Source organism: Lontra canadensis, unplaced genomic scaffold (genome assembly GCF_010015895.1).
Source record: "Lontra canadensis isolate GAN:19392208 unplaced genomic scaffold, GSC_riverotter_1.0 scaffold15, whole genome shotgun sequence".
NCBI classification, from domain to species: domain Eukaryota; kingdom Metazoa; phylum Chordata; class Mammalia; order Carnivora; family Mustelidae; genus Lontra; species Lontra canadensis.
In genome coordinates, this window is record NW_022631009.1 from 23,162,574 (window position 1) to 23,176,234 (window position 13,661).

Consider the following 13,661-nt stretch of genomic DNA (forward strand, 5'->3'; position numbering starts at 1 on the left):
TAAAGTACTGGGAATTTCAAAGTTAGGCGAACATAAAAACTGTACGAAGCAAATCCGGGACAACCTGGAGGATGGATGGAATTGAGTTTACTCTGTATGGGTGACGGGAATTTTAGGAACAATGGTATCAGAGATGAACAGCGTTGAAGGGTGAACTGAATCACGTTATTTTAGAAAATACAAAGAAAGGGTCCCTTGTTAGAATAAGATACTAAATTCTGCCACTAGGTGGCGATGCACTACAACTTTACAACTTCAAGGTCCACCACACCAGTGTGACTGAAGATTTATCCATTCCGTGCCCCACCAACTCCCTCCCCTTCATTTTTCAGGATGACAGCACCTTACAGGTTTATGGCCATCAGGAGAATTTACAACGAAGCTATATACTGATGTAATGAAATCTAATATATGCTGTGCAATGAATTATGAGATGTTATTTAGTTTCAGGATTTTATTACTTCAATCAGTTATGACCATATTTCCTTTTATATGATTGCTCATTCTTTAAACATACCAGATGACTGTATAAGGAACACCTAATAAAGTCTATAGATGTTAAAGTATAAATGTTTTAATTTATTTGCCATAATTTGTTTAAATTCTGGTTATACTGGTGTTCGTATTAAAAGTCATAACATGTTAGAATCTGAGATCTCAGATTGGACGGTGCCTCTGAATTATATTTTGCTAAGAAATGTCATTGTATGTACTAGCAATTGAGCAGGGAAGAAGAATGGAATCATTACAAGGCAGTTAATTTTTAGCATAGATTCCAGAAAGTCTGTTAATATTTGAGGGGTTTATGTATTATGACAAACTATTTGAATTGTTATTCTGGATTCTGACTGTATCTCTCCTACAGTCAAAAGTATGTATTATTTGTTTTACTTTGTATTTTAATACACTTGCCTATTTTTGCATAAATGCCAAAAATGTAATTTCAAAATAAATCCCTGTGAAACTTCTGGTAACAGTATTCAGTTGAGTCATTGCTCTGTTAGTATTCTATCTTAAAGAAAGGTTTATACATATATATAAAAACTATATTTACAAGCCAACCCCCCCCCAAAGATAATTGTTTGGTTTACAAAAGAGTCAGTTTATAATTCCTTTCTTATGCATGCATTTAAAATGTGGTTTGCTACTAAACTGGAAACTCAGATCTGAAGTCAACAATTTAGGCGAGCCATTGGCCTTTATAGATTGGGGTTTCTCAGCTATGAGATGAGGGGGCTTAGCTGCAAAGTCTTTAAGACTCATTTCAGCACCAACCCAATCTGGGTCTGTGATTTAATCTATGCACTTTGTTGTCAGGATAAACTGCCAGTGATGGAGCGTTAGCTTTGTCCTAGGCCTTGTTCATACGTTGCCTCTTTTTATACTCCCTTCAACCCTCTGAGATAGATATTATTACATCTATTGTATGGAAGAAGAAATTGAGCTTGAGAAGGTCATTTAACTATTGCTCATTACACAGTTAAAAAAATTTTTTTTTTTGGTGTATGCTTTTTATGTGCTTTATACTAGGTGGGAGCTAGGGATAGGACAGGGTTTCCTCAATATCGGCACTACTGACACTTTGGGCTGGATAATTCTTCGTTATGGGGGCTTTCCGGTACATTGTAGGATGTTTAGTAGCATCCCTGGTTCCCCCCCAGTTGTGGCTACCAAAAATGTCCCCACACCTTGCCCAATGTCCCATGGGAGACAGAACTGCCCCCCAGCTGAAAACCTTCAGTGTAGGGATACAAAGAGAGAAACCAAGAGGGTGGAGACAGATTATGTAAATAGATTCATGAATATGTAAATTATCTGTAAATACGTATGTATCGGGTATTATGGAAACATGGAAAAGGCAAACTCGCTCAGCCTGGAGGATATTCAGGGAAGACCCTCTGACAACTTAGCTGATTCCACAAGAGTAAGCGAAGTCAGCCAAGCCAAGAAGGTGGTGGAGGACTTTGTAAGCAGAGGGAAACAAAACAAAGCAGAGGACGCACTCAGAGGCACCAAAGTGCAAGGTGTACGTCTTGGGAAGAACAAACAGTCTTGCTTTAATAGAGTGGCAGATGTCAGCTGGGAGACGTGCGAGATGAAACTCGGAAGGGCACTTCATACTGACCTGCTTGGACTTTGTGAGCAGGAAAAGTGTTTGAAAAGATTCTGAAAATCTTTCCCAGCATTCTCCCAGAATTCCCGGAATTTTCAAGTTGGGTCAAGGGGGATGAATTCTAAAGTTTCTCAATACCAAACTGCCAATTTGCTTTTCATAACTTTGTAATGATTTATATGCCTCTAAGCAATCCATGAACACCCCTGCCTGAACTGTGTACTCCCCTTAAGGACAATCTTTGTGGGGGCATCTGGGGGGCTCAGTGGGTTAAAGCCTCTGCCTTCCGCTCAGGTCATGATCCTGGGGTCCTGGAATCGAGCCCCAAATCGGGCTCTCTGCTCAGCGGGGAGCCTGCTTCTCTCTCTTTCTGCCTGCCTCTCTGCCTACTTGTGATCTCTCTCTCTCTCTCTGTGTCAAATAAATAAATAAAATCTTAAAAAAAAAAAAAAGAACAATCTTTGTGAACTTGGTTGGATAGTCTCTTGTTTAAATTTGCATTTCTTGGATTGAGTAAACATTTTTCCATTAGCTGTTATTAAGTTGTTTTTCCTCCTTTTTTTTTTTAAGATTTCATTTTTTTTATCTATTTGACAGAGAGATCACAAGTAGGCAGAAAGGCAGGCAGAGGCGGTGGGGGGGGCAGTGGGGAGGGGAGCAGGCTTCCTGCTGAGCAGAGAGCCCGATGTGGGGCTCCATCCCAGGACCCTGGGATCACGACCTGAGCTGAAGGCAGAGGCTTAACCCACTGAATCACCCAGGTGCCCCAAGTTGTTTTTCCTCCTTAGTCAATCTTGTTCATGTCCTTTTCCTATGCCTCTATTTTTATTTTTACAGGGTTTTTTTTGTTTTGTTTTGTTTTCTTCTTAGTAACCCCCCCCCCAAATTTGGGTCATTTCTTATCTATTTGTATGAGACCGTTATGTATTTAGACAGTACTCCTTTTACTTACATTTGCTGAGATGATATTTTCTTATTTCATTGTCTGAGTTTTGTTTTGGTAATTTTCTTTTTTAAAGATTTTATCCATTTTTTTGACAGAGAGATCACAAGTAGGCAGAGAGACAGGCAGAGAGAGAGAGGAGGAAGCAGGCTCCCTGCAGAGCAGAGAGCCCAATGCAGGACTTGATCCCAGGACCCTGAGATCATGACCTGAGCCGAAGGCAGAGGCTTAACCCACTGAGCCACCCAGGCGCCCCTTGTTTTGGTAATTTTTGATGCCTTTTCAACTTTGTTCATGGTGGTTTTTGTTGAATGGAAGTTTCCAATTTTTATGTAGCACAATCTATCAGTCCTCTCCTCTGTGGTTTTGCCTTTGAGGTCATGCTTTGAGAAGTCCTCCCTTTACTCCAAAGTTATATAAATATCCAGTGAGGTTTTCATCCAGTACTTTTAGCTGGAAGAAGTAAAACCATAAATCTTTAGTCTCCAAGGAATTTAGGTATATGGTATGAGCAGAGTATGTTTTTGAGAGATACTAGGAGATCCGGTTGGCAAGACTGGATGATCAATTATACGTGCAGGGAATGGAGGTGGGAGGTAGAGAGGGAAGCATGGAGGGGATCCACTAAAGGGAATGCTTTAGGGGGGAGGCAGGTGGTAATCAGCCCCGTCTATGAGCTTGTCATTCTGTAGGATTTTCGCCCTGCTGGATATTCCAGATCCACTCTCTGTACTTCTCCACCCTGCTTTGCACCTGGGAGGCTGACCTGCATGGACTACATCAATAGGCATCTTGACCTCTGGCTTCTGGCTTGAGGTTGGCCAATGGAAAGTCACCTGTAGGAGACAGCAGACAAGAAGACAGAGTAGGATGTACTTCCCCAGTCCACCTTCTGCTGGGCTATGGGTTGGCAGTCCCTTTCAGGATTCCTGCAGCTCTCTCCTTCTCCACACCCATCCTTTGTTGGTTTCCTTTAACCCTGCCTGCCCTTTGTTAGTGATTTCTTCACTGGATGTTCTTTGGTTGCGGGAATCTGACTGGCAACCAAGGACCCTGACTCATACAGAGTTGGGCTCCCCTCAAGAGTTGTTGGGTTTCCCCATGAGAGTACCAAGGGCTGTCCCTTGGAATTGGTTTGTGGTCCATCACTGGAAAACTTTACAAGCTTGCTTCTTTGAAGTTGGCCAACTCATGGCCCAGAGTCAGCCTCCAAGAGACCACACAAGTTCCTGTCGAAGGGAATGACCTTCCAAACCCTGTCTCCTACCACTCCCACCTCTCTGCCTCCAAGCCTGATGGATCTGCTTCCAATCAGAGACTTACTCTTCCACACAATTTAATTCAGGGAAATGCCAGTGCTAAAAAGATGCTGTATGACAGAAAACAGAAGGTTCACCCAACCTGACAAACTGCCGCGCTGTCTTTCTGGGCAAGCTCTTTCTTCTTGTTTAACTCCCTCTTCCCCAAACATACTTTTAAAATTCTACCTCTAGTCTTTGTTTATCCTGTTCCATCTCCTGGGATGCCACTCGCAACCCTCACCATTGTCTCTGCTTGCCCACGTTCTAGCTTTATTTTCAGAAAAAAAGGAAATTCTACCTACTCAGAGAAGTCCTCACTGATCCCAAGGCACCTGGCCTGTCTATTTTCTTTGATTTCTGAAGCACTTACTGTTTCAGCCAATCATTTGTTATTTAAAATTAGCTAATACTATTTACCTAGTGTCCACTATGTGCTAATAGCAGTGTTGTTATTTCTTTTTTTTTTTTAAAGATTTTATTTATTTATTTGCCAGAGAGAGAGAGAGAGAGAGCGAGCACAGGCAGGCAAAGTGGCAGCAGAGGCAGAGGGAGAAGCAGGCTCCCCGCCGAGCAAGGAGCCCGATGTGGGACTCGATCCCAGGATGCTGGGATCATGACCTGAGCTGAAGGCAGAGGCTTAACCCACTGAGCCACCCAGGCGTCCCAGTGTTGTTATTTCTTAAAAAAAAAAAAACCTTCAGGGGCACCTGGGTGGCTCAGTGGGTTAAAGCCTCTGCCTTCAGCTCAGGTCATGATCCCAGGGTCCTGGGATCGAGCCCCACATCGGGCTCTCTGCTCAGCAGGGAACCTGCTTCCCCTCTTCTCTCTCTGCTTGCCTTCTGCCTACTTGTGATCTCTGTCTGTCAAATAAACAAATTAAATCTTAAAAAAAAAAAAAAACTTCAAGCTGGGCACATTTTCATAAGTGCTCAGAGATCTTAGGTAACAGATCCAAGATCACGGCAAGTGAGCAAACTGAAATTTAAATTCTGTAGGCCTTGAAATGGCAGGCTGTCTTTTCAATATCTGCCATCTTGTGTTTATCACCTCAACATTTACAAATTCAATTCTATTCCATTCTTTGCTTATGCTTTTCTTTAAAAAAAAAAAAAGCCTCCCTGTCAAATGAAATCTTTAGTTTTAAAAGTAGCGTAATCATACTCTCTCTGAGGAGGTGACATTTGAACTACGTCCTGTTGGAGAGGAACCCCCATGGGAAGCTGCCCTGATTCTCAAGTTGAGCTGTGCAGAGAATCCCCAGGGAACTCTAGAAACAAACAAGCAACCCAAACCAAAACAACCTGATGCTTGGGAGCCATCCCTGTGATTCTGAATTGACTGGATTAGGATGCAGCCTGTAATGCAGATGTGTTTAATATACAACTACGGCAGAGAAACACTGGTTTGGGGAAGAACACTCCTGGCAGAGAAAACAGCAAGTGCAAAGGACCTGTGGTGGTAGCTGGCTGGGAGCCCCTGAGGAGAAGCTGATGGAGAAAGCCATCCTGCTGACCCTGAGCTGATGGAGAAGGCCATCCTGCTGACCCTGAACAGAGGATGGGAGAAGGTAAACCCGAAGTCAGAAAGGCAGGCACAGTCACCCAGTGGAAGACATTTTAGACCAGGGGAAGGAGTTTGAATTTTATGTAAACACAACCATAAGCCCGGGAGGGTTTTAAGCAGAGCAGTGAACTCTGATTTGAAAGCAAGTGGTATGTATAAAACTACCTCATTCTTTTTCAGGAAAGCAGAGCTCTCCAGCTTATGGGTGTCTAATAATTTATTCAGCCACTTGCTCATTGATTGGCATTTGGGCTGCTTCCAGCAGAATGCTATACAAAATAGAGCAGCAGCGAATATCCCTCTGCACTTGTGCTTTTGCATTTTTGTAGGAGAGAGTCCAGAGGCTTAAAAAATTTAGACAGGGGACATGGTTGGCAGGGAGGGGAGAAAATCCTTTAAAACTCCCCATCATGCAAGAGAGACAGATCTCTTAAGCCCAGGTCTGAAATGCGTGTTCCACACCAGCCAGGATAAAGCCAGGTTTAGCAGACCATAAGCATTTTGCGAGTGTCCTACAATGACACTGAAGTGTGAGGAACATGGACACACCCAGCGTTACTGAAATGGACACTGCATTTCCCCTTAGGTTTTAATAATATCATAAATTGATTACGTTTGCTCACTTCCAGTTCTATCCAAGCGATTTCGCGAGCATATCGTATGTTTAATATTTTACGTTCACGTAAAAGTCAGCTTTTTAAAATCCTGTTGTAAATCAGGACAGAATTTTCCTTTTAGGTAGATAAGTATACTTTAAAAAAAAAATAATTCCCATTGTCTAAAGAAAAGGTGCCTAATGTGAATGTTTCTCCATCTATTCAAAAGTTTTTTCTTTCTTAAGGCATGTCCACCTTCTGTGTCTGTGTGTGCACAAGTCAGTTTTAATGTGTAATTTAACTAATATTTACTCCTGCATTGTGCTAGGTGAGCTGGCTTCCAAAGATGAGCTGCACCGAATCCTTGTCCTCCCTGGGTCTGTGGCCTGGAGGGGAGCTAGCCCCGGGAACCTGCAGCCACAACCTGGGATCCACAAGGTTTCCTTGCACAAAACAGGGGATGGGGAGACAGCATGGAGGATAGGAACCAAGGAATGCCTGGTGAGGGCTGGAGATGGGTGATGTTCAGTTGGTGATAAGCAAATGGAATGGACTGTGGCTACATTAAGCAGGCATCTGTACTGGGAGACTATTGTGGAATCAGTGGAAGTTGTTTTAATTTCGCATTGCTGCTGTAACAAGTCACCATAGACTTAGCAAATTTATTGTCTGACCGTTCCGGAGGTCAGAAACCCATATAAGTCTTATGGAGCTAAAACCAAGGGGTCTTCAGGGCTGGTTCCTTCTGGAGGCTCTGGGGGAGAATCTGGTCCTCTGTTCCTCCAGCTTCTAGAGGCTGCCAGCGTCGCCTGGCTTGTGGCCACAGCTCTCTGATTCCTGGTGCTATTAGCACAGGACTTACTGCTATCTTCGACCTCCCTGCTTCCCTCTTCTAAGAACCCTTGTGAGTACGTTGGGTCCACCTGGATGATCCAGGATAACCTCCCCATCTCAAGATTCTTCACTAAGTCGCATCTGCAAAGTCCCTCTTGCCATGTAAGGTCACAGACTCACAGGTGCCAAGGATTAAAGAGAGGACCTCTTCAGGGATGGGAAGCCATTATTCCACCTACCACGGAAGGCAAAAGAGAGGCCCCCAGAAAAGGATGGACGGGCTCAGGCCCTGCCAAATTCCTTTCCCAGGATTGATGGACTAAAGCCCTGTACTGGCCGCGGCAGCTGCGGGCCCCCGCTCCCGGCCTGTGTCATTTCCCAGCTCTCCCTGCACCTGTGTTGTTCCCACGAGACAGAATCATGAGCTGGAACATCCAGGTGGGGGTTCTGGCTCAGGCACCCCATGCTGACTGCTGGGGGAAGGTGTCCTGCTCCCCAAGCTCCGGTAATAAGAGGCGAACGATTGCCTCCCTGCGGGACTCAGACTGGAGGTTTCCCTCCCATGCCCTGCCAGGAGCACGTCCAGATGCTGGCAGCTCTGATGTGGACACAAGAACACATCTACGCCCCAGGAAGGAACAGTCACCAGGGGTGTCACCCTGGACAGAGCTGCTGGGGCTGGTGGCCTGAAGAAGACTGTTAGAGTAACTCACGAGAGCTCGTCTGTCCTCCTTCGGGTGGCTCATTTCAGGATACTTGGGCCCTGTATCAGGCTGTCTTTTCCCCAAGAAAGGGGACTAATTCTAATATGAATAAAAGGTATCTGCAAAGAAATCAGAGACCCAGAGTCTGTTCTAAAAGCCACAGACGGAACACGGGAGTCCCTCACTTTAATACGGCCCTGGTGGGTGTGCAGATTGGCAAGATCTCTCTCAAAAGCAATGAATGTGGGAGGCCTGGGTGGCTCAGTCGGTTAAGTCTATGTCTTCAGCTCAGGTCATGATCTCAGGGTCCTGGGATAGAGCACCGCACCGGGCTCCCTGCTCAGTGGGGAGCCTGCTTTCCCCTCTGCCTCTTCCTCTCTTTCTATCTCTCATGAATAAATAAATAAATAAAATATTTTTTAAAAAGCAAAAATAAATAAATAAATAAATAAATAAATAAATAAATAAAAAGCAAATAAAAAGCAAATGCCAAGAGCCTTTAAAAGGACATACCATCCGGTCCAGTAATTCTGCATGTCAGAATGGGAAAGAAGAAAACAATCAAAGATGCAGAGATTGATGTACATGGTGGTTTGTTCCAGCATTGTTTATTGTAACGTATGTGGGTAATTTTACCGTCAACGAGGGGGGATGGCGGTTGGAATATGTTCACCTTTAAAAAGTGATATTCGCGAGAGGTACTTAAGGATATGGCGATATTAAAGATATGTCTTGTTAACTAGGAAAGAAAAACAGTTTCAAACGAAAACAGATGATATTAATATTATAAAGGGGGGAAAAGGCAACAGGAATTTTCTGTAAGTTTTCAGAGGTTTAGGCTGTGCCCCTCCTTGAAATCCAACCAGGGCTTCTCGATTCAGACTCCCTGGACTAAGAAAGGTACGTCTGGCTAATCGGTTGAGAGATGGTTTTAGCCTTTTTAGGTGTACTTTTTCAGATTTTCAGTGAATTGTTTTTATCATCTGAGCATTTAAAAAAATTAATGACATTGAAAAATTAAGCTGTGATATTACGAGAAAATAAAGACAGAAAAATATCACACACCACACCTTTTCTCTGCCACGGGTGTATGTTAGAACCACCTGGGGGTCTTTTCCATAATACACTCCCCCCAGAGATCCCAATTCGGTATGCAGAAGAAGAAAAAACAAGACCTATTGGATTCATCTGTGTGCCCCTGCTTAAGGATCTCCAATTCCAAACATGTATGCATTTCTCATACGGAAAAACAAACTCCAACCTTCCTGGGCACGGATGCCTTCTCTGTCTCCATTTCTTGCTAAGATGTTTGCTGCTTCTCCAGCCTCCTTCACTTCTCCCCCTCTCTTCTTCATAGCTTGCATCTTACCAGAAAGCACTATTCTAACTTATTCCTTGGAAATGTCATCCCCTTTGATACATCTCGTGTCTCTGTTATCATCTATAAAGGGTTGTGGATTGAATTTGCTGGCAGAGCCCTCTGGTATAGCAAGCCACGGCTGCTTCGCTGCCATTTCAATTGTGTTAAATACCCAGCTACCAGCCCATCCTTTGAAGTTGGACAGCAGTTTGCAGACAGCAGAAAGAATAAGTCCTAAATTGCCCACAGAACAAGGGTCAAAAAATCCTAATGTCCTTTTTTTTTTTTAAGATTTTATTTATTTATTTGACACAGAGAGAGAGAGATCACAAGTAGGCAGAGCAGCAGGCAGAGAGAGAGGGGGAAGCAGGCTCCCACTGAGCAGAGAGCCTGATGTGGGGCTCGATCCTAGGACCCCGAGATCATGCCCTGAGCCGAAAGAAGAGGCTTAACCCACTGAGCCACCCAGGAGCCCCTCAAATCCTAATGTCCTTAACTGGAAAATTGCAAGACTTACTTACTTAACTTAGTGAGCAAAACTTTGTTTAAAAACAACAGAGTACGATGTCTTTTTTTTCCCTCTCCCCCACCCCCCCAGGGATGAACTTCTTACTGGAAACCGAGTGAGAAGGCAAAGAACACGCTGATCCACGTGCTGGAAATTGTCCCTGGGGTTAAAGAGAGTGGCTCATGTCTTTACCTTACTCAAATATTTACAGCACAAATGGGTGAGCCAAAAGAAGGAATAGACATTTTGGGGCAATGGTTCATTTTTCTTTTTTCTCGCCAAATTGTTTTTCTTTCCAATCCATATTGAAATGTTGGTCTAAGATGTTGTAAGTTAACTACCTTGAGTATTGAGAACTAAAAACACAACTTAGCTCACTGACCCACATTATAATCTTTTAACTGTTGCGATGTTATCTAAAGATCAGGAAAAAGTAAGAAAACTGATTTGCTGATGAACAACTGTTTCAAATTATGACTTTGACTTAAAAAAGCAAAATATCAACATTAGACTCTAACACTCCAACTTGGAACTTGGTCTTGGGGCTTGACTGAATTTATAACCTCAATTCCATAACTCTGTCATTCCTGGGAGAGAAGGGTCTATGGACATTGGTTCAGAAATTTAAGATAGGAGATCTTAGAGGATAGGGACTGATGAGAGCAGCTGTTCAAATGTCTGAAGAGAATCTGTCAGTGGACAAACAAATCTGTTTTTTAAGCAGTGGGGTTGTACACGAGTTAAACTACAACAGACAGCCAGTGTGTTTAGGTTTCTCTCTGATAGTTTGGAAGATCTTCAAATTAATCTTGACCCACTATCCTTTACTCTAGAATCTTTACTTTCTTTTAGTTATGAAAACGTGGACCATAACTACGAAGTGTGGCCATCTCTGCTGTGAGTCAACAGATTAGCCTCATCAGAATCTTAAGAAACTGAAGCTTGAGGAAGAAGGTATAAAAGTATAGACAGACTATAGTGACATGGAGGAATGGGAAAATCTCAGTAACTGAATTCAACAATTCTAGCTGGGTTCCAGGCGATGAACGTTGGGTGTACGTGATGAACAAAACAGATAAGCTTTCTGCCCTAGCGACACAGTGACATTAAATAAGCCATTTGGGAACAATGGGGCAATTAAATCTCTGAGTTTGGTCCAAGCCTACACAGTTTCTGTGTGCATGAGTGTCTGATTTTTATGGTGTTTGCCAAGTCTTATAGAATGGCATTCACTGTGGACCGAACGTTTGTGTCCCCCGCCAAATTCCTATGTTGAAACCCTAGTGTGATGGCATTTGGAGATGGAGTTTTAGAAGGTGATTCAGTAATGAAGGTGGAGCCATTGGGGGTAAGAATAGACCAAGAGGGGCGCCTGGGTGGCTCAGTGGGTTAAAGCCTCTGCCTTCAGCTCAGGTCATGATCCCAGGGTCTTGGGATCAAGCTCCGCATCCGGCTCTCTGTTCAGAAAGGAGCCTGCTTCCCCCTCTCTCTCTGCCTGCCCCCTGCCTACTTGTGAGCTCTCTGTGTCAAATAAATAAATAAAATCTTAAAAAAAAAAAAAGAAAGAAAAAGAACAGACCCGAGAGAGCTTGCCTGCTCTTTCTCTGCTCTCCACCATGTTAGCATACGAGAAAGCAACTGCCCATCAACCAGGAAGTGTTCCCTCATCAGACGCCATCCTGCTGCCTCCTTGATCTTGGACGTCCCCTCCCTTAGAACTGTGAGGAGTCAGTTGTTGACTAATCCAGAGTCTGGGTTGCCATATTCTGTTACAGCAGCGCAAACCGACCAAGGCATCAACTAAGAGATCTTTTGGTTGTATTATGATCACCGAGGTGTTTATTTTCTAGTCCACAAACTGAATCCAAACTACACACTTTTGGTGGCTCACTGAATGACTAATACATAATATACTATTCTATACTTACTATAATAATACAATGTAGTATAAAAATACATATATATGTAGATAGATATAAAATGTCCAGAGTTGGTTCTTCAGTCTCCCCCAGAGCAGGGGGCAGTTTGCTGGCTCTGCCTTCTCTCCCATTAGGGTGTACATCCACCCACACCAAGGCGGTGGTGCGCCCCTCTCAGTTCTCCCTGCCGGGTCGGCTGGCTCGCTGGCCCACAGGGACGCCGCGCCTGGCTCCGCGCTGTGAGACCCGCCTTCTTGGCAGAGCCTAGTGCACGGAATCGTGATGCTGCTGCCCTGTCCCTGTGTGGTTCTCTCTGCCCTTCCAAGCAACCCTCGTTTGCCGTCCTTTACCTATGGAAATAAATGCAGGAGAGAAGCGTTGTCCAGGCCACTTGACCACTTGGGCCGTTGGTCACATACCTTTACTTAGGGGACAGGCCAGGGTCATGTGGGGGAGGTTAAAAGCCACAGATCTGAAGTCAGACTGCCTGGGTTCAAATCCCGCTATGTGACCTTAGACCAGCGACTTAGCCTCTCTGTGCCCCCATTCCCTCATCTCTAAACAGTGGGAAGATGATCACAAGATCGCTTGGTGAAGGGGGTCAGCGCGGAGCCCATCCCCTCGAACTTAGTAAGCACTTACTACATGTTGCCCTTTATGATTTCATAGGCTATGAACAAGTCAAAACATTCGCCTTGGGCTTCTTATTTCCAGCACTAAAGCAGATTATTTCTTCCTGTTTAGACTCCTTTGTTTTTAAGTGAGAGGTACTGATGTGGCAGGAATTTATAAAAAGGGTTCTTTAAAAAAGATCTTATTTATTTATTTATTTGACAGACAGAGAGATCACAAGTAGGCAGAGAGGCAGGCAGAGAGAGAGGGGGAAGCAGGCTCCCTGCTGAGCAGAGAGCACAATGGGGGGGCTCAATCCCAGAACCCCAGGATCATGACCCTAGCCGAAGGCAGAGGCTTAACCCACTGAGTCACCCAGGTGCCCCTAAAAAGGGCTTCTTTAACAAACCTGGAGAAGGGCGCCTGGGTAGCTCAGTGGGTTAAAGCCTCTGCCTTCAGCTCAGGTCATGGTCCCAGGGTCCTGAGATCGAGGCCCGCATCGGGCTCTCTGCTCAGCAGGGAGCCTGCTTCCTCCTCTCTCTCTGACTGCCTCTCTGCCTACTTGTGATCTCTCTTTCTCTGTCAAATAAATAAATAAATAAAATCTTTAAAAAAAAAAAACAAACCTGGAGAAAAGTTGCCCCCTAAGGACACATAACCTGGAGGGAAATGCCTGGGGAAGCAGAGCAGGGTCCCAGGAAGTGAGCATCACCTCCTCCAAGTGGACCAGCTCACCTGTCCGTGCCCAGGCCCTGCTCTCCCTCACATTTACCCTGAGTGTCTGGCCCTGGTAGGGATGTGACTGTCCCTGAGTAGCTGAGGATAAGAAAGCAGGGGAAGAGGCACGGGTTGGTTGTGGTGCTTTGGAACCCCTGAAGAACAGATTTTGGCCTATCTGTGAATGCCATGTGCTCACTGGATCCGAACACCCCCCACCCAGCAACTGATAGTCCTGAACTATCATAGTTCTGAACTATCAACAAAGGGCTGCTTGTCTGCTGGGTTTTTAAGAGGGAAACGTCCTAGATTCATACACTTGTAAAGAAAAAACTATCTGGCCCATATCTTGGCCTCCTGTTGTCAACGGCAGATCCACGTCTTCCAAAGTTTCCCCGACCACAGAAAGCTCAACTTCCCAACTCGAGCCTTCTGAGTAAGGTGAGACTGACCTCAGAGTTCTGTATTTATCAGTGATTTTGCCAAACAAA